The 18,825-nt window shown below is 46.0% G+C and overlaps 1 long non-coding RNA gene across 1 annotated transcript; it reads left to right on the top strand.

Annotated features, from left to right (window-relative positions):
• Positions 1 to 1,496: 1,496 nt before the first annotated feature.
• On the top strand, positions 1,497 to 18,504 carry LOC131584687 (uncharacterized). Its single transcript, XR_009278783.1, has 3 exons — positions 1,497 to 1,855; positions 14,233 to 14,340; positions 16,721 to 18,504. It is a non-coding gene; the product is annotated as an uncharacterized LOC131584687 (long non-coding RNA).
• The last annotated feature ends 321 nt before the right edge of the window (positions 18,505 to 18,825 follow it).

The raw sequence follows: 18,825 nt of genomic DNA on the forward strand, positions 1-18,825 counted from the left end.
GACCAGTCTTAATCATGCTTTGTAATATCTCACTGTTCTTCTATCACACTTATTTTAAGATGAAGTTGTTTCTGGATGCTATAGAACAGCAAGCTATTCATAAAGGGGAATCCTGGGGTTCTTGTTGGTGTTGTCGTGGTGTAACAGCTTTCCATCTTAGGAAAACTCACAATGCTTTTCCAGCTCCGAAACATAAGCCACAGGAATTATTTTTGGTACTTTGAACACCTGGTGTGTTTTCTAAAAAACATCAAAGCAGAGGATCCAAAATGTTTGCATTTAAACTAGGTACACTCAGAACCTTCTTCTGTTTCTACTGGAGTACTGCGAGGGCCACATCCAGCTCCTGCCCATGCAGCCCTGTGTGCCTGTGCTCACAGAACAGGTCAGTGCTGCCCAGTCCAGAGGTCAGAGTTTGTTACTTTCATGGGCATTTCCATTTTTATATTGCTGTTTAAACCTAGCTTTCTGGCTTTGAAGTGAATTCATTGAGTACCATCTATAATGGGGTATGTGAGATCAAGGTGGGGAGAAAACGCCAAGTTCTGCCATATGAGTAATTACTTGATCTCATATAATTAATAACTCATAGTCTCTAGTGTTAGCTCTCTGCAAAATGATGGTCTCTAGATCACATTCAAACCACAAAAATCTCTGCATCTTCGGCATGCTTTAGGCCAGTCTTGTGGCTGTTATTAAAAAATATCTGCTGTCCTTTTTTGAATATATTTCCAACTTCAAAGCTCTGGGGAGAGAGCTTCACCATAAGTTTGCAAGAGTGATATTGCCATATCTATTTCATGGAGTGCAGCTGAAGGTAGCTAATGCTGTCTGTCTTCAACAAAAATGTTATAATTCCTGTTTTCCTATTTTCAATGAGAGCCCCAACAAAAAGAAATACATGGTTTGTGCTTAGAGGTGAATGAACTTCTCATCTGAGGGGGACCGTCTCCTGGAGACTTGCACTGAATGCTCTGCCAGTAATCCAACTGTTTATTCTACTGAGGGAGCTATAATTTGTATTTTTACTTTCATCTCTAAGCTTTTCTGCTGAAAAAGCTCACTCAGTGAAACCTGTTTTTTCCTGACTACATTTAAATTGCTTCCTGTGAAAGAGCATCTGTGATCTCCCATGGGGTAGGCAGGCTTTTTTTCCTCTCCCTGGAGAAACTGTTGTCCTTACTGTGAATCACTGAAGATGCGTATCTTGCTGCTAAAATGAATTTCAAAGTCTTTGATTTAAGTGATTGCAGTTTTCAGAGCAGGAATCTGCTGAAGATGCTCTGAATGTTGTATCTGTGGAGGCTTGTGTGCTTCCAGATGACTGTGCAGGGATGCAACTCATTTAGAGTCTGAGATTATTAATTAAAACCTGATTTGCTTGCATCTGCTTACAGCTTCTGATGTAGTCTTGCCAGAATTCAGAATTCCTTAGGCTTAGATACAAATCTTAAAATATGAGTTCATTTGTCCTGTGTAGAAAATTTCCAGAAAAATGGGTTCAACATACTTAAATCCCAACGACTGGGTCTTTAATACCTTCAACAGAAGACCTAAAAGTTCCCTCAGAGTAAGTTTCCAGGCTGACCTGATCTTTCCTGGTCAACTCACAAGCCTTGTCTGCATCTGGTTTTCTTCCTCCTGTGTGTGACCATACCCAAGAACCTCCTCCCTGTGCTGAACACAGCCTGTCTGAAGGTCCAGGTGTTTCTGGTAAGTGTTTTCACATAATTTGTGGTGGTTTTTCCAAGTTAACATAATGTTGGATTGCCTGCAGGTTGTGGGGCTTCCAGCCCTGAAGATACTGCAGCCTCCATCCTGTTCTTGGACCTGCTTTGGGCAGAGATTGGAGCAGGTAACCTCCCAGACTGCCTGTCTACCTGAATTAGTCTAAGATTTGCTCTGTCCTGATGTTCTCAACACAGTTTTATCAGTGAGGGGGTAAAAGGCACTGCTGTCCTTGCTGCCAAGCCATACCTGCTGCTCAAAGACACTGACCACTGACAAGAACGAGTTTTCCTTTCCTGAGGCACATGCTCCTCTGGAACCTTAAAGGTTGTCATCAAAATTACTGCTCATAAGTATAGGCAGCCCTTCAAAGCAGAAACCAATCCCAAATTTGACTACATGGATTTCTTGTCTCCATTTTGCACGTTTTATGAGCTTTGAAGTAACTGGGTGGATTTGGGCTGGATTGTGAAGGTGCAGGTGTGTGCTGACAGTTTGTGTCACCTGATGGAATCATCACCTCCAAAGGAAGAGTATCTGCCAGAGGCTGGTTTTGATAAAGGCATGAAAATGCCATTTTCTAAGGGCTGAAATTCCAATTAAATGTTTCTCAGTGGTTCTGTATTAAGGCCAAGCCCCCTCCTCATTCATGTTCTGGCAGGTTGGAAACTAATACAGTGAACTGGGGAGTGAAACGTTGTAGATGTTGGATTCTGTTAATGTGCCTTCTGATGCGATTTGATACAGGGGAAAGGGCAGAACACTGAGGATTAGACACATAATCAGTTAAGGCTTTAGGTGTTGTTATGTCCATTTCTTCTATGACTTATTGAGATACCTTAACTCTGAATTTATACCTATTATAAAGGTCTAAAACTTTCTACTTATTGGACAGTGTCTCAGGAAAGCACCAAGTAGGCTGTTGGCTTCTTGAAATTGTTTTGCATAAACCTGGGATATTGCCTGAAAAGTAGACCCTGGATTAGTTATTCTGTTTCAGCCTAAAATCTCCAGAAATTCAGATCTTTTGAAGTCGTTCCAATACCTGAGTGAGCCCAGACTATGCACAGATGGTCAGCAAGAGATGCTGAAAAATAGAAGGAACAAGTGATGTGCAAGAGGTGGTACAGGAGTGTTGGAAGGTGAAGGGAATTTTCCTGTGGGCTCTCATTGCCCTCAGCTGCAATAGCTCTGGGTTTAGGTTGGGGTCGTTTTGTATTCCTCCTGGCCCTGGTTCAGCGTTGGCTGTAGTTATCAATGGATGGTTTGGGTGACTTCAAAAAGTCATTTTTACAATGGTTCATGTGCAGTATAACTTAGAGCTATGCAAAGCCAAGTGGCCTAAGTTCCCAAAAAAAGCCTTGAAGCAATGGTATGGAGGGAATCCTTTCTCCTTTTGAAGCTTATGGCTTTGGTTCATGGTTTAGGCTCAGTGGAGGCATCTCTGCCACAGGGGATTTCATGGGAGTGAAGCTGATCTTTAAAATATCTCCCAAGTTTTTTAAAGCAATGCAAAGAGCCCTTGGGATTATTTTGATGCTATGCCTAGTCCTTTTACCCCTTTGAAAACCAGTCCTTCAGCAAACAATTCCTCAGGTGATTCTTGCTAGTGATTTTGCAATGTTCTTTGTGAAACAAAATGCCCAGAGTCAAGTAACAAGTGCTGTGCTCGGAGGCAAGCAGGGGATGGCTGTAAAAGGTGGTGATCTGTTGCTGCACTGAGAATCTCATTGCTTTGAGAAAAGAATCCCAAGCTGCTCTGACCACAAAAATGAAGGTTTGGTCTGAAGAATGTTCAGCTACGTGTCAGCTGTCCATGGCCTGTGGTGTAGGGCAAGATGGCAGCAGTGCTCCTGCCAGGAGGCTGGAGAAAGCACAGAGTACCAGGGGATCTCATCTGCTGCCTTTGCAACCTGCCTGGCAAGCACTTGAGTAGGTGTGAATAAGGATCTCTTGAAGGAATACAAAAAAGGGCCACCAGGGGCCATCACCTTGAGTTTGCCCTTTCAAGTGTTATCTATAAATAAGGTTCCCCAGAGCAATCCAGCTGGCACCCTCTAGTCAAGCTCATCATGATCTCAGATAAAACTATCAAGTGGAGCCAGATCTTCAGCTGCCTTATGGAGCCTTGCCAATTTCCACTGCTTGGGAATGAGCTGGAGGAGCTTCTTCCCATGCTGGAGCCTCCAGGAAAGAAGAGGGTGAACCTGCCAGTGGTGGCTGTGCTGCAGCTCACTGATCTTTGCAGGGTGCAGATAGAGATCTCATGTCCTGTCAGTCCCATGTGGTGGTGGAGCCCCTGTTTTTTTTTGAAGTCTCACTCTAGAGCATGCCTATAATGTAGCAGCAATCCAGCTACTGCCTAAATATTTTTGAAAAGAAGCATTTGTCCCCGTATTAGCAGGCAAAGGCAAAGTGGTATGGGCAGCCCGAGGTTTGGGGAAGGAGTCCTGGCTCTCACAGAGTTCAGTTTTGCTCCTTGTGTATTAGCCCAGATTTTCTTTTGGAATGTGGCATCCAGCAGGTTGTGCCTAGAGATGCTCTGCCCTGTGTGATGGCAGTGCTGCATCCCTTCCCTGTGGGTTTGCTTCCTAACAGTGCATTTGCCTGCTCCTGTGACTGGTGGGAAATCAATGCTTTTTTTAGCTGATGAACTCCTAAGATTATCAGATGAACAGAACTGTGCAACAGAAAATCTTGAATTTACTAGCTGTGTTTGTATCCTTAGAAGCACAGTGTGCTGTCATCTCGCCTTTATGAAGATCAAAACCCATCCTGACAGCCTGCTTTGCCTACTTTTTCAGTGGCTGAAGGCAACTTTGCAGGCCCTTGGAGCTGAGACTGTCACTTTTGTTAATCCTGTGTGTTTCTTGCATTGAAACTTTCAAACATATAGAGTTGGTGTAATCTCCATAATAATGACTTTATTATACAAGAGTAGCTCTTGAATATCTAGCCCAAAGCAAACTTTTGTCAGGCAGCAGTGAAATGCAGTGACAAGATGGCCAAGATGCTTTTGAGGTATTTGGTAAAAATCAGGTATTTGGTGGCACTGCCCAGCCCAGCAGGGTGAGGCTCAGGCTGGTGCCTTGGTTGCTGCAGGGAGGTGCATGAGGCAGTGGATGGAGTGATACTCTCCCACTTCTGCTACTTGTATCTCATTCTGTTTTTGTATTGTGTCCATTATCTGCCACAGTGACACTTAATCCATGTGGAAAAGTCCAGGCTTAGCATTTCACATCATGAAGCTGGTAATACATTGCAAATTAAACATTATTTGCTCTCTTTTCTTCTCTCTCAAGTCTGTTTCCATAAAGGATGTGCTTAAGAAAGGGAAGATGGAAAAATAAAATCAATAATCATTGATGATAAATATTAATGTTTCTTCAGAATGAGGGGTGGGATAGAGCAGCCCTGACTGCAGTACTGCGGAGTTTGCAGGAGCATTGGAGAGCAGAGGTATGGGCAAGGAGAAAAGAATCTGGTGTGAGCTGACTCTTCTGGACTCTGAAGGTCTCCGACACCTTGCAGAGTGAAGTGGGTGCTGTGCAGTGCCTGTCCTGTGTGTCAGCATGGGAATGGCACCTAGCATCACCTTCTACCCCATGGTACTGGAAAAATCCCGATAGGGTGTGTATCCACTGCTCCTGGGAGGATGCAACAGGAATGTCCCTGCAGCTTCTGCTGTCCAGCACTGTCCCACACAGCCATCTCCCCTGTGTGCCCTGTGCCAGCTCTGTGCTCCTGGGCTGGGACTGTCCTCTTCTCTGGGCATTGAGAAACCATCAGGGAGCTGGGCAAGAGGTGCACCAGTACTGAAATGAGTACAATTATTGTAAGGTGAGAGTATGATTTAGGATTACACAGAGAAATAGGCCAAGGTTTCCACATGCTGAGGGTGTCATCCCTTCCCAGTGGTTCAGCCCTCCCAGTTACCCCTTCACAACAAGTTTGTTGCCATTACTGTGCCAGAAAAGTGTGTTGGTGACAGAAAAGAGCAGACTGTCCCTGTGATGTCCCTGTGATCTTTGCAGGCTGCCTGGCAGAACCAGCTCTGTCCTTGCCATGCTGGCATGAGGGAATCTGACACCTCGGATCCCAGCCTCCAGAAACACTTTGTGTTCACATCGTGCTCCTTTTGTTCAGGTTTCCAGAATTTCTTTTTAGGTGAAAGCCTTCAGATGGGATTTATGTGAATGTGAAACCCCATCAGGCATGGGCAGGTTTGGGTTTCCCAGCCCATTCCTTGGGTGCTGCTGCCATCTAGGGTGTGAGCCAGCAGAGCCTCGGTGCTGGCCACGGCCAGCCACGGCCTTATCACTCTGTCCCACAGCCTTATCACAGTGTCCCCAGCCTTATCCCAGTGTCCCCAGCCTTATCCCAGTGTCCCACAGCCTTATCCCAGTGTCCCACAGCCTTATCCCGCCGTGCACAGCCTGCTCTGCAGGGTTTGCTCCTGAAGGGTTGGTTCATGGCAGCCAGGCCGGGGCTCACCACAGCTGCCAGGCCTGAGCCACATTTTAGGGTTAGACATGGATGTACCACCTTAGTACAGTGTTTTATTCCAAGGAGGAAGTGAAGGAGTGCAGAGGAGCCCAGTCAGTGTGGTGTGGGGGACACAGGGTTTGGTTTCTGGCACTGCCAGGGCTCCCTGTGGGTGCTGCAGGTGCAGTGACTGTGCCGGGGCTGGTGGGAGCCCTGGGCTCAGCCCTGGCGGGGCAGCTGGGCTCGGTTGTTGTTTAAAGGTTCTGTGCAGGCTGCCAGCGTGTGAGGAACGGGACAGAGACAGCCATGGTGACTCTGAGTGAAGCCCTGGGCTCAGCCCTGGCAGGGCAGCTGGGCTCGGTTGTTGTTTAAAGGTTCTGTGCAGGCTGCCAGCGTGTGAGGAACGGGACAGAGACAGCCATGGTGACTCTGAGTGAAGCCCTGGGCTCAGCCCTGGTGGGGCAGCTGGGCTCAGTTGTTGTTTAAAGGTTCTGTGCAGGCTGCCAGCGTGTGAGGAACGGGACAGAGACAGCCATGGTGACTCTGAGTGAAGCCCCTCTGAGGCAAACTTGTGGCGTGTGTTCCACCTGGGCTGAGCTGCCACCTTTGCTTCTGTGTTAAACAGGTCTGGTCTGCCACTGCAAGGAGTTTTTACACACGCTTAGAGAGAACATGAGCCAAAGCCAGGCTGGCTCCTGCCCAGCCTGAGGGGCACAGGGAGGGAACAGATGTTCACCTCAAACCAAAATCACTCCTGAGCTTGAATCTGCACTAATGGCTCTGGCCCTGCATCAAGGACTTCAAAGCAAAAGGAATTTTTTTTAATAGTTCCAGCTCAGGTGTAACTGAAATTCCGTTTTACAGACTATTTCTACAGATTCCATATTTGTGAAGCCCAGGAAACAGGACTCACTTTTTTGCAGCAAACTGGAGCCTGGCTGAGTGTGCTGTCACCACATGGATTTTCCCTGAGCTTACCTTGGTGAGGTAAAGCTCTGAGCTTAAATTCCTGGTTAAATAAATTTACATACAGTGTGAAATCCCTCCCGACTGTCCTGGAGCCAGGTGAGGGGCTGCCAGGGCTGCTTGCCACCCGTGGTGTGGATGAACCAGGCACTGAGTAATCCCGATGAATAGCACCGCTGTATTATTGTGACCCTTCTGATGGAAGGAATAGCCTTTGAGAGGCATGTGGACTTCAGAGCAGGAAACACAAACAAGTACATTTTTTAACCTGTTAAATGGTTATTTTCAACCATTTATGTAAGCAGAACCAAAGCTGTGGATCAGCATCTTATTCTGGCAAATCGTTTCCCCCTTGTGCCCCCCTGTGGTACCTCTTTACTCAGCTTTCACTCAGCAGTACCTCACCTTTTCTGCCATTCTTCCCTTTCCTCATATCCTCTAGTTTTTTCATTGTTTTAAATAAATCTGTGTTGAAATGATCTCTTTCTATTATCTATATTACATAGTCCATAATGTACAGTTTTGAGACAAAGTCCACAAAAGGGCCAGCAGGAATTAGGTGTTTTCATCTCAATGGGAGCTATGCTTTGTTCCAGGTTTCCTATTGATTTTGATAAATTTCAGCAACTTAGAGCACAGATTCTGACATATTTTTCATGTGCTGTGGCTGTAGAATAAATCAGAATGAATGGATAGATCAGATATTAGAAGATCTATAGTTTCCAATGTTCTTTTGAGAAGCCTTATAAAGTTATTAGTCCATGCAGGTAGCTTTCCCTCCTCCATTTCTTACAAATCAGTTCTTTACTCAGCTGCTACAACTAGGGCTGGTCAAACCTTAGAGTGTGCTCAGGAGTGGAGACATGACTTAAAACATGCAAAATAATACTGGAGTCCGCATGAGTGACTTGTAGTGCTGCGTGCAGTGCAGTAGATTTAGAGCTACTTGGTTTTACACCAAGGCTTTAAGATTCACTATTTACTTGCAAACAATAAATATTAGTAAATGCCAGTACTTACTTAACTGACTTGCTACACTGCTTTGGTTTCGTTTTATATTTTTTCATGTTTTAAAATTATGTGAAGTTGAAAGAAGATATTCTTCCCTTTGAAAGAAAGCAGAAGAAGGGCACACCAAGGAGCCCTTCAGTGGATGGTTCCCTGAATTTTTTTTTGGATAGCCCCTATTTTTCCCTTACCTTTGGAAGTAGATGGCAGAAATTACTCATTGTTGCCACCCTGAGTTTCTTCCCTATTTTTTAAGGCTTCTTGGACATTTTCCACTTACTGAAACACTCTTTGGAGTCTTATGGGGCTGGTAGGAAGGTGATTCAGTTCCTAGAAAAATGTTGAGCTGGCACTCTTTAATGTGTGAGGGTTTTAGATTCATCTCAAATGAGGACATTTAAAGCTGTATTGATTTCAGTGTTCTTGGGACTTGACTTTTTTTCTTATTTTTTAATATGGATGCAGCTATGGGAGATAACTACTCAGTTTAAGTATTACAGATGGACCAAAATCCATCAGTGACTCAGAGTGCAATTAAATGCTTTCTACTTTTGGGTATTTAAGAGATTTCAGAGGCTGCTAGCAATTTTTTATGAAAACAATTTGGTTATCACAAGTATTGTACATTGTGTCTTTATTTATAGTTATGTTATACCTTGAAGTGAAGCTTTTGGGCCACAAAACAAGTGAGTGCTTCACTGAGGAGGCTTTCTGGATAGGGACTGTGAGGAATGATGGTGTCCCTGCAGTGGTGACATTGTACCTCAGCAAGTCCTTCTTCTGTGTGGTGACATTTCACAGGAGTAATTATTGCCTAAATTCACCCTGAGCACATGGACCTCAAAGCTCATTACAGAAGAGAGGGAAGAAAAACATTGAATAGCAGCAGAGAGAAAAGCAGCTTGCTAGGTACAGGCAACTATAACCAGAAATTTTAGGAGAGACCTTTAGTGCCATAAATGGCTTTAAAGTCATTGATTAATTAATGTTTGTGTCCCACAGAAAGGAAAGCAGCTTCCCTTAGCAGCCATGCAGAGCTTGGAGCAGAGTTGTGGGGTGACTTGCTACAGAGCCTGTGCTGGATTTGCTCTGCTGTCTGATGTGGAGGCACAGCAGGAGCCTCAGCTGCAGAGGACATGGCCACCTGGGGTGTCCTGGTGCGTGTCACCTCCTGGAGGACAGCTCTGTCCTCCCTGGGTTAACCTGGCTGGTGCCCTGCGGTAGGAGGGGATACCCACACCTCATGAACCAGCTCCGGGAAGTTCCAGCTCTGCTGCTGTTGCTTCAGGCCAGATGACCCCAAACCTGATGGTTTTGACATAAAGGAGATGATTTCACTGATGAAATTGGCCAGAAACTGGCCATCATTGGCCTGATGAAGGTGCATTTCAGCACAGGTAGGCTCCTGGATGCATGGCTTTCCCTTCATATTTTACTTTGGGACTGATTTGCTCAGAAATATGGGGCATTGCTTCCTGCTTGCATGTCTGCCTGGCATCCACAGATGGTGAACATGAAGTCCCTTGATAGGCTTTTCCTCAGAGTGGTATAATGGGCTCCTATAAACTGGGAGTTTGGAGTAACAGCCACAAGTCATTGCATAGAACTCATTTTAGACTCCTACCAATACAGTTTGTGCTGTGGAAACAACTTTAGTGTCTTCTAAACTTTCAGTTTGCTTTGGTGCAACATCTCCCCTGTTTTGTAAGAGCCCCAAAACTTGCTCTTGGATAAATCTCCATTTCCCAGCTGGCTTTCAGCAAGTTCCAGATCTTGTCCTAATTATTGCAATGTGAGCATATGTTATGTAAAGGACTGACAAAACCCAAAATCATCATTGGGAAAACCCTGGAATACTGATGGGTTTTGTGTGAGCATCCAAAGTGAGACAGATTAATTTCCTTTCATAGATCTAAGCTGCAGAAAAAGGAAGTTAGAGGTGTCCAAATCTGCATGTGAGGAGCTGTGGGTACCCCCACGTGTGACCACCGAGGCCCTCACACAGGTGCTCTGTGCTCTGAGCTTTGCTCTTTGGCTGGAGCAAGGCTCTGTGGTGTCACCCTGGTAACACCCAGGGGCTGCAGTGTGGCCTTGCTCTTCTGTGACCCCTGTGAACTCCACACCAGGTCTCTGCTCCCACCAGGAGCTGCCAGCAAATAGGTTTATAGAAGGATAGTGGCAGGAGACTTGGCAGCTGACAGCAGAGCAGCTGTATTTGCTGTTTCTGTCTGCCAGAACACAAAGCAGAATTAATTTAAGCTACTGTACAGGTTAATACATCCTTTAAGGTGAGAGATACTGTATAAATATAGTGGCACCAACATCCTAGGCAATATTTTAGTATGAAATTTTGTCTGACCTTCTTAATTTTAGTTGGAGAAAAACAGAGGAAATCAAAGAACAGATCATGTCAGGTTGTCCATTTATGATCACAGAAGCCCTGCTCTTGTCATCCATTGCTGGTTGATGCTGGTGCTGGTGAGAATAACTGAGAGGGGCACAAGATCACTTTACAGGTGAGCTGTTTCTGCCAGCTCATCTGAGCCCTGGTTTTCAGTTGGGCAAACTGGTATTGCTCCAGTTAGAGCAGTTTAGCTTTCAATGGCCCAGCATCCCCAGGAGGAGAGCCTGACTTTGCCAGGAGGTACTGTCCACCCTGGCTCCCTGTAGAGCAATTTCTCTTGGTGCTGGTGACAGCTGTGCTCTGCCAGCATGGTCTCAAAAAGCTCCAACTTCCTGCACAAGGGTGCTTGTAAGCTTCCTAAAGCGGAGATGTGCTAAACATGTTCCTACTCTGCTTAATTTGGGGTTTTTTTGCTCTCCATGTATCCAGCTGATCAGGGCTGTCTGTACCCTGACCTGGGTAGGGCTGTTTGTGTGTCACCTCCTTCTCCCTGAGCTGTTGGGTGGCCCTGTCCCCTGGGGAAATGAGGTTGTGTGAGCCCTGTGGCACTGAGGGGAGGCAGGAGGAAAAGAAATTGCTGGGGTTACACAGACAGGTCAGGAGCTGGGGAATGCTGTTTGAATGGGGGGCCTTCACCGCTCAGTTTGCAGTGATGTTGCCAGAAACCTTGCTCAGCTGAGGATCCTTGCGAGATTTTTGTCTTAGTTTTAAGCCATTAAGGGTGTTGCCATGTGTCATTAAGTGTGAGTGAGTTCTGCCAAGGATGGGAGCTGGAGACCTTCATTCATTGTAGTAGCCTGGTGGCTGGAATTCCCACATTACAACATGGCTCCAGGCAGTGGTGATTCAGAAGGAGGAAAAAATGTTCCCTCTTTTGACACATCAATAATAATTCTAAAGGCATCTGAGGGACCATGGCCCTGGGAATATTCACACTTTCCAACAGTGAAAAGGTTTGCTACACATTCTTTTAATTATTTCAGCTGTTTTAGGATGCATAATAAATAATATCAGACCAGAAAACTCCATCACAGCTCCCCTTCAGAAATCCTTGGGCTGAGAGGAGAGCTGTTTGGAAACACTTTGTAGCATCACCACTGCTTTTAATACTGTGGTAAAATGAGGATAAATCTGTGCTGCTATAATTACATGACAGTGTGAAAAGTCTGGAAATCTGTCCAGGTAGGGTGGGAGGATAAACCCCAGTGTCAGACCCCTGATGACTCCCTCTGGCTTTGGTTTCCTGCTCTGTGACTTTGTGAATACATTTGGCAGTGGCTGGAGTTCAAGTTACAGCCACACAGATAAAAGTGAATGTCACTGAAGATGTGCTCTGGAAAGACGATGTCAACCTGCTGTACATAATGACATGGGATAGCTTGAGGATTGTTTCTTCCTAAATGGCCTGATGCAAGCAATAACTCTCCTGGGGAGCAAAGAGGACACAGCACCCACAGAAGTTCTGCAGCATTTTTACGTTTCCCTTAACCTTATAAACACCATTTTTAATGGGCTGTTAGAGTAAGTCAGGCTGGGAATGTTTCCCCAGCCTCTGAAGGCATGCAGACGTGCTGTGGAACGAGCAGGGAAAGCTGGTGCACACTGAACAGGAGAGGGCACTGGCACTCCAGCAGCTGTGCTGGGCTCAGCTGCCGAAGGATGGATTTTTACTGCAGATCAGCTCACACACTCTCATCATCTTCTGCTCTTAATGTGAGAAAAGAGTCTGTGAAAAGAGTGAATGAACTGCATTTATTGTCTGTGTCTCTCTAGGGAAAGGGAAATCCATTTGCACCAGGTGGGAGCCTGCCCCTTTGCTTTGAACTTCATCTGCTGGTGTCTGGTGCGGCTCCTGTGAGTGTCTTTTTGAGAAACTCTGCTTTAGTGTCCTTTTCTGCACCGACATTAGGTATTCAGTACACAAACTAAGGTGACATTCATGTTGACCGAGGCAAGCTCAGGTTGTGCATTCTCTCCTGCAGATGTGGGAGTGCAGCCCTTCACCCCAAGAACTTGTGTGTGCTGCCTCTCCTCCTGCCTCATCTCTCAGCCATCAGACTCTGAAAGGCTGAATTTCCCTCCTGCTTCACAGCATTAACCACAGTGTACTGGGAAGCAATGTGCAAGTGGCCCCTAACCAGTGGGTAAGAAACTCTAAGTCAGGCTCTGTCCCTCTGGCCACCATCCCAGCATCTCCAAATGTGATGCTCATGAAGGGCTGCATGCCCTGACTCAAAATGCTGGACACTGACCTCTTTTTTACTTTTTTTTCTTTCCTCCTTGAATTTCCATCTCTTTTTTTTTGCTTTCACCTTTTTGGTTTGCACATGTGTAAAGGGTCTATCATACTGGAAAGAACCAAGTTCTGTTTGTTTTCCAATCTAATTAGTTTTAATTAGACCCAAAGTAAAGCTTTCGTGGAGCTGTCAGCATAATTACAGGCTGGGAAAGCCTTCCTGCCGAATCTAAATCCAGCCCCCGGCTTCCTGGTCCTGACAGAGTGTGGCAGAGGAAGGGGGAACAAGGCAGAAGAAGGGGGAACAAGGCAGGGGTGACAGCAGCCCCGTTGTTTCTCTCCCAAATCCTTTGCAATTTTTTTCCTGCTCTGTATAAAGGTTTGTAAAAGGCAAAGCAGAATAGGCCTGACAGCAACAGAGGAAAATATATTTAGAAACATGAAAAATAGGAAGAGAAAATGTTTTATTTGCATTATTCACCAAGCTCTATTATTTATTACATTGCTGTGCTAGTGCCTGGTTTTATAACTCCCAAAGAAATGATTGTGCTTGTGAGGGCAGCTTTGTGCTGCTGTCTCTTAGATCTGGACTCTTGATACGAGGCATTCTTTGGCTGTTGTTGCTGTGAGGGTGGGCAGGCCCTGGCACAGGGTGCCCAGAGAAGCTGTGGCTGTCCCTGGATCCCTGGAAGTGCTCAGGGTCAGGTTAGATGGGGCCTGGCACAACCTGGGATGGTGGAAGGTGTCCCTGCCCATGGCAGGGGGATTGGAATGAGGTGATCTTTAATGTTCCCTCTCACCCAAACCATTTCATGGGTCTGTTTCAGCTCTGCTTAGTTCAGATGGTGAATTTGTCAGGTCTGGTTTTGACAGGAGGAAGGTGAACACATTTATTCTGCTTGCTGTGTCCCCAGCTCAGCCTTCTGCTGAATATTTCCTGAGGTTATTGTGTGAGCTTGGGCAAGGGCAGGCAGGAAGGTGCAGTGGAGTGATTTCCATGCTGGATTTAACAAAGGTGATGGAGCAGCAGGACCTGCTTTCTAGCCCGAGCAGGTCCGTGGGGACTTCATCCTCCTTGATAATCTCCACAAGCACTGGCTTGTCCTCAGGCTAATCTAAACCAGAAGGGCTGTCCTGGGCAGCAAAGGCACATCTCAGTCTTGCACAAGCACATTTAGGATGTCACTACATTTCAGCACTGTTTGTGAAGGGCTATGGAGCTGCTGGTGTTCTGTGGGGGTGGTTGGGATTGGCAGTGATCATGCACAGCTGGGTATAAGGGAAATGTATGAGCTTAGGAGACACTTTCCTGCACTTTTCATACCATTACAGAAATGAGAATGATGTTTTCTTGACACAGGAGAGCAGAAATTTGGCGTTGATGTGGTTTGGTTTCTTACTGTAGGTTTGTGGGAACACCGTCCCTTGGAGCAGACCTCTTCTGCTGCAGCAACTGCTGCCCACCACATCTCTATGGTCATCTCAGATTAATATTTTTCCACTTATCACATAGGTAAGATTTTTACCCTGTCACTAAAAATCCACAGCTCATTGGAGTCTATGCCTTCCAATACCTCTCGATAGGCAAATATTTGCACATATGTAAAAATATTCATTAATTTGACCACAACGCCTCATTCAGGTCCACATCCCCTTTAATGAGACTCTGTCTGGAAGCCCAGCATTAAAAATTGTCCTGATTCAGTGGTCATCTGAACCTTAAATAGCCTGGAAAAAATAAGGAGCTAAAATGTTTCTCTATGAGAATGCATAAATATTCAAACGCTATATAAACTAAAAGTGCTCTCGTCTCATCCCACAAACCATTTGAGACCATTGCTCATTCAGCCACGGGAGGATTTGAGTACTTTAAAAAAATTGCCACAAAAAACAATCTGCAGTGTGCAAAGAGCTGTTCTGCAAAGCATCTTGTAGGCATTCAGTGATGCACCCCTGAAGGATGCATTACCTCCAGCTGGCTGACTCGAGCACATCCTCCTTCCTCCGTCTAGATGGCACTCTGCAGTCTGCTAAAGCCCTGTGCAAATGAGCACGGAGGGGAAGTTTCAGCAGCCACAGCCGGCAGCCTGGAACTTTAGTTGCAATTTTGTCAAACTCTGCTTACGTGACTGGGCAGGAGAGGAAAGGGAGGAGAGAGAGGGGAGAGAAATTACATCAGTGGAACCTTTTAGAGTTTATGAGCTCTGGGAACTTAGAACAGTCTTTTCTTCTGGAGCAGGTGCTGGTCCCTTAATGTTCACCTGATAATTATGTGCTGACTATTCTACTTAACCACTTCTACCACTCACCTGCATATCTCTTGTTCTTGTAGGTACTTCTGAGTCTTTCTGGTACTGGATATTTGGCCCATCTGAGCTTGTTCACCCTTTCTGTCCCCCAGATCTCACAGCCTGGCCTTCAAAGGCTTGCAAATAAAGCAAAAGGGTTAGAAAATAAGGATGCTCCTTAGTTAGATACTGACATACTGCTAAGCTGTCTCAGGGTAATGTGTTTTTACTTTTAAAGATAAATTTATGTTCTTCTACAGGTTTATTTTTCTGGTTATTCTTTGGCATAAAGAGAAATGTCTGGGGGCACCAAATACAAAGCAGGATCCAATAAAGGCAGCTTGGGGAGGATGATGAATGAATGAATGAATGTCGATGTGCTGAGATGACTGGGGGAAGTGCAGTGAGGAAGTATGAAGAGAGATGGAGGAGGTGGGAACAGCAACACACATTTTTAAACTGCATTAAAATGGTAGCATCCCCAATAGAAGCAGAATGCCACAGGTGCCATCTTTCCAATGGTCTGAGTTCATGCTATGGATTTCAGAATGTGAGACAGTCAAGCTCCTTAATCTTTGCAGATATCAGGGGGTGCCCAAGGTACATATGCAAGATGTGTATGCAACTCCCTGTGTAGCTTATTGTAAAACTGTGGAGTTTATTGGCTTAAATGGGATGCTTGGAGAGCATTTCAAGCTGCTGCAGTGACCCTCCTTTCCCTGTCCTGGGGCACTTGGCCATGGTCTTGTGCCAGTAGAAATCTGCAGCAGACAGATTTAGCTGTTTTCCAGGAGCAGCTCTCTGCTGGGTGGCAGTTCTCAGAGCAGGGTTTGCCAGTCCAGTGCCCATTGTCACCAGGGTGTGGTTCTGCCCTGGAAGCTCACAGGTGCTGCCTGGGCTGATGGTGTGAGCACAGCTCACCTGCTGCTGTACCAGCTCCCACTGCTTCCTGTCCACTGCTGTCACTCATCTCTGGTGAGATCACCTGCATGCCTGGAAGCACTTCTTAAAGTTCTACCCTTTAATCTCTGCCCTTCTCGCGTGGGCAACTCTTGTACAGCTGATTCTTGCCAATGTGCACGAGTTCAGTTTGCTAAACCCACATGTGCCTCGTTTGTTTAGTGTTCACCTGATTGTTGTTGCCTGTTTGGGGCTAAGGATCTCTGGGAAATGGTTTTGTAAAGCTGCTGCCCAATCCCTCAAATCCATGCCCTTAAGGCCTGCTATCTGAAGCAAGATGGAAGAGGATGAAGTGTGTGCAAATCAGGAGATTTAAATAAATTAAATTACATAATCTTCTATGTGTGTCTATTGACCAAAGATGTGTCAAAAGAAAACCTACCTATCTACGTGCATGTACCCATCCTCTCTCTCCATCCCTGTCCTTCCCTTCCCTGTCCAGGATCCCTTCCACAAAGCATTGTGTTTTGTGTGACACTCTGACTGGCACTTCCAACCCTCAGCTGCATCACTTGATGCTCCTCCTAAAATTAACAGGTGCTCTGCAAAGCACAGTTCATGGTGGGCTCACATGAACCCACTCTTTCTGGGCTGCTTCACCCCGCTTTGGACAGCTTTCAATTCTCTTGTGTCTGCTACCCCCAGGCCTACTTGCCCCACAGGGATGAAGGCAGGAGAGTGATGGGAACACTCCTGGTGGGTTGTCACTCGTCATGCTGACTGGGAGGTGTGACTGCATGGACCACAGGATGGACCACAGGCTTGGTCACGCAGGATGTGAGTCACTTGAAGGAACTCTGCTGTCCTGACATGGAGCAAACAGGGGTAGTGAGTCAGGAGTGGCCTAAGTATGCCATGGTGGAGCACCAGAAATAACCTCAGGCTCTACAGAGGAGCTGCTGACGTGGGGACAACAGGAATTTCAGGATTCTGACAGTGTGTAAGGGGGTGGCAGAGCTCCAGATGGGGTTTCCTGTGGTAGGAGCTGGAGCAGGCTTTGAACCTGTGCTGCTTTTAGAGCTGAAATAGCTTTTCATGTCTGTCTGCTGGCCCAACAACACCCTCGCTGCACTGAGGAGCCCCTGACTGTGATCTGCTGCACAGAGAATCTGCCAGGGCCCAGCAGCAAGATTAATGTGTCTGGGAATTTCCTGGTGAGACTTTTTGTGCTATTTACCAGAAGTCCCTTGAAGGCAGAAATTATTGCATTAAAAGATTAAGGCATCATTAATCATATTTTTTGGTCTTCCATTTTCTTCTGGCAGGCTGGCTCAGTATTACTGGTAAGGTTTTTTTTGTTTTGTTTTTCTCCATTCAGAAGAATAACTTTCTGTGAGTCTTTTCTGTGACTGCCATCCTCAGGTAAGACAGAACCTCAAGAAAATTTTGGGCAGCTGAGTGGAATTGCTCACTATTGTGAACACCGACATTATGGCCTACTTGCTTTCCAGGTTTCTTTGAGTGATGTATATAATTCATGGTTCTTCATAAAAATAATATAAATAACTAAAAAAACCCAAGGTATTTATAAGATATTGTCAGTGTCCAAAATCTTGCCTGGGTGTGAGGGGGACAATGTGGAATGGAAGGTGGTTGTAGATGTACCAATTTCTACTGGTGTGGTGGCAGGGTTTGAGATGGAGGGGTTGACCTGGTGGTGCAGCTTCAGAGTGGTTCCCAGCCATGGTCTGGCTCCAGAAAGAGGGTGGTTGAAGCATAGCTTAGATGCTCATTTTAGAAATATTTGGAAAATATGTCCTAACTTTTTAAGCAGAAATATAATCAAGAAAGAAATAGCTGCTATGATAGAAACAGGGTGAATTTTTAAATTTGCTTTTCTTATTGAGAGACTGCACCACAGGCCATAGATACAACAGAAAGTTGTGTCCTGGTTCCCTGGTGCTTCATTCATTTCCATCCCCACAGCTTTCCTTCTGTGCCATGTCAAGGAGGGCTCTGGCTGTGCCTGGTACTACTGTGAGCAAAGCATTTCTTAATTTATGTGCTAATTAACTTGACAGAGCGATTTGATCGTTGGGAGCTTGGGCTCCGGGCAAGCCTGTGTTCGCAGGCAGGGTTCCTTCCCTTTTATTTTAACTCGAGCAGGGAACGCGAGGCTGGAGCGGTGGGAGGCAGCGGCTCCTCCGGGGGCGGGGGTTCGGGATGCGATAAAGCGCGAGCGCTGTGGAGGATGCGGCAGCTTCAGAAATATCTGCTTTCAGCCTCCCCTTTTAATGGAAGTTTTATTTTAGAAAGTTTTAGTTAACGTCATCCTAAAGTTTATTTCCATTTTTATCTTTTAAATAAAGAGGCTGTAAAGCTCCTGGCTGGGTTTTTCATTTCTGCTGGCTGCAAAAAGAGAGGTGAATGAGCTGCTTGTCTCCCACGGGGATGCTTTAGGGGCTGCTCGGCTCCAGCCTGACCTACCTAGGGCCGTGACTCACCGGGGCAGGGGAGGCTGCGGGACACGCTCCTGCAGCCTCCAGAGCATCCATCCATCCATGCATCCATCCATGCATCCATGCATCATCCATGCATCTATCCATGCATCCATCCATCTATCCATCCATCCATCATCCATCCATCCATCATCCATCCATCATCCATCCATCATCCATCCATCCATCATCCATCCATCCATCATCCATCCATCCATCATCCATCCATCCATCCATCCATCCATCCATCCATCCATCCATCCATCCATCCATCCATCCATCCATCCATCATCCATCATCCATCCATCCATC

Source organism: Poecile atricapillus, chromosome 14 (genome assembly GCF_030490865.1).
Source record: "Poecile atricapillus isolate bPoeAtr1 chromosome 14, bPoeAtr1.hap1, whole genome shotgun sequence".
Lineage (NCBI taxonomy): Eukaryota > Metazoa > Chordata > Aves > Passeriformes > Paridae > Poecile > Poecile atricapillus.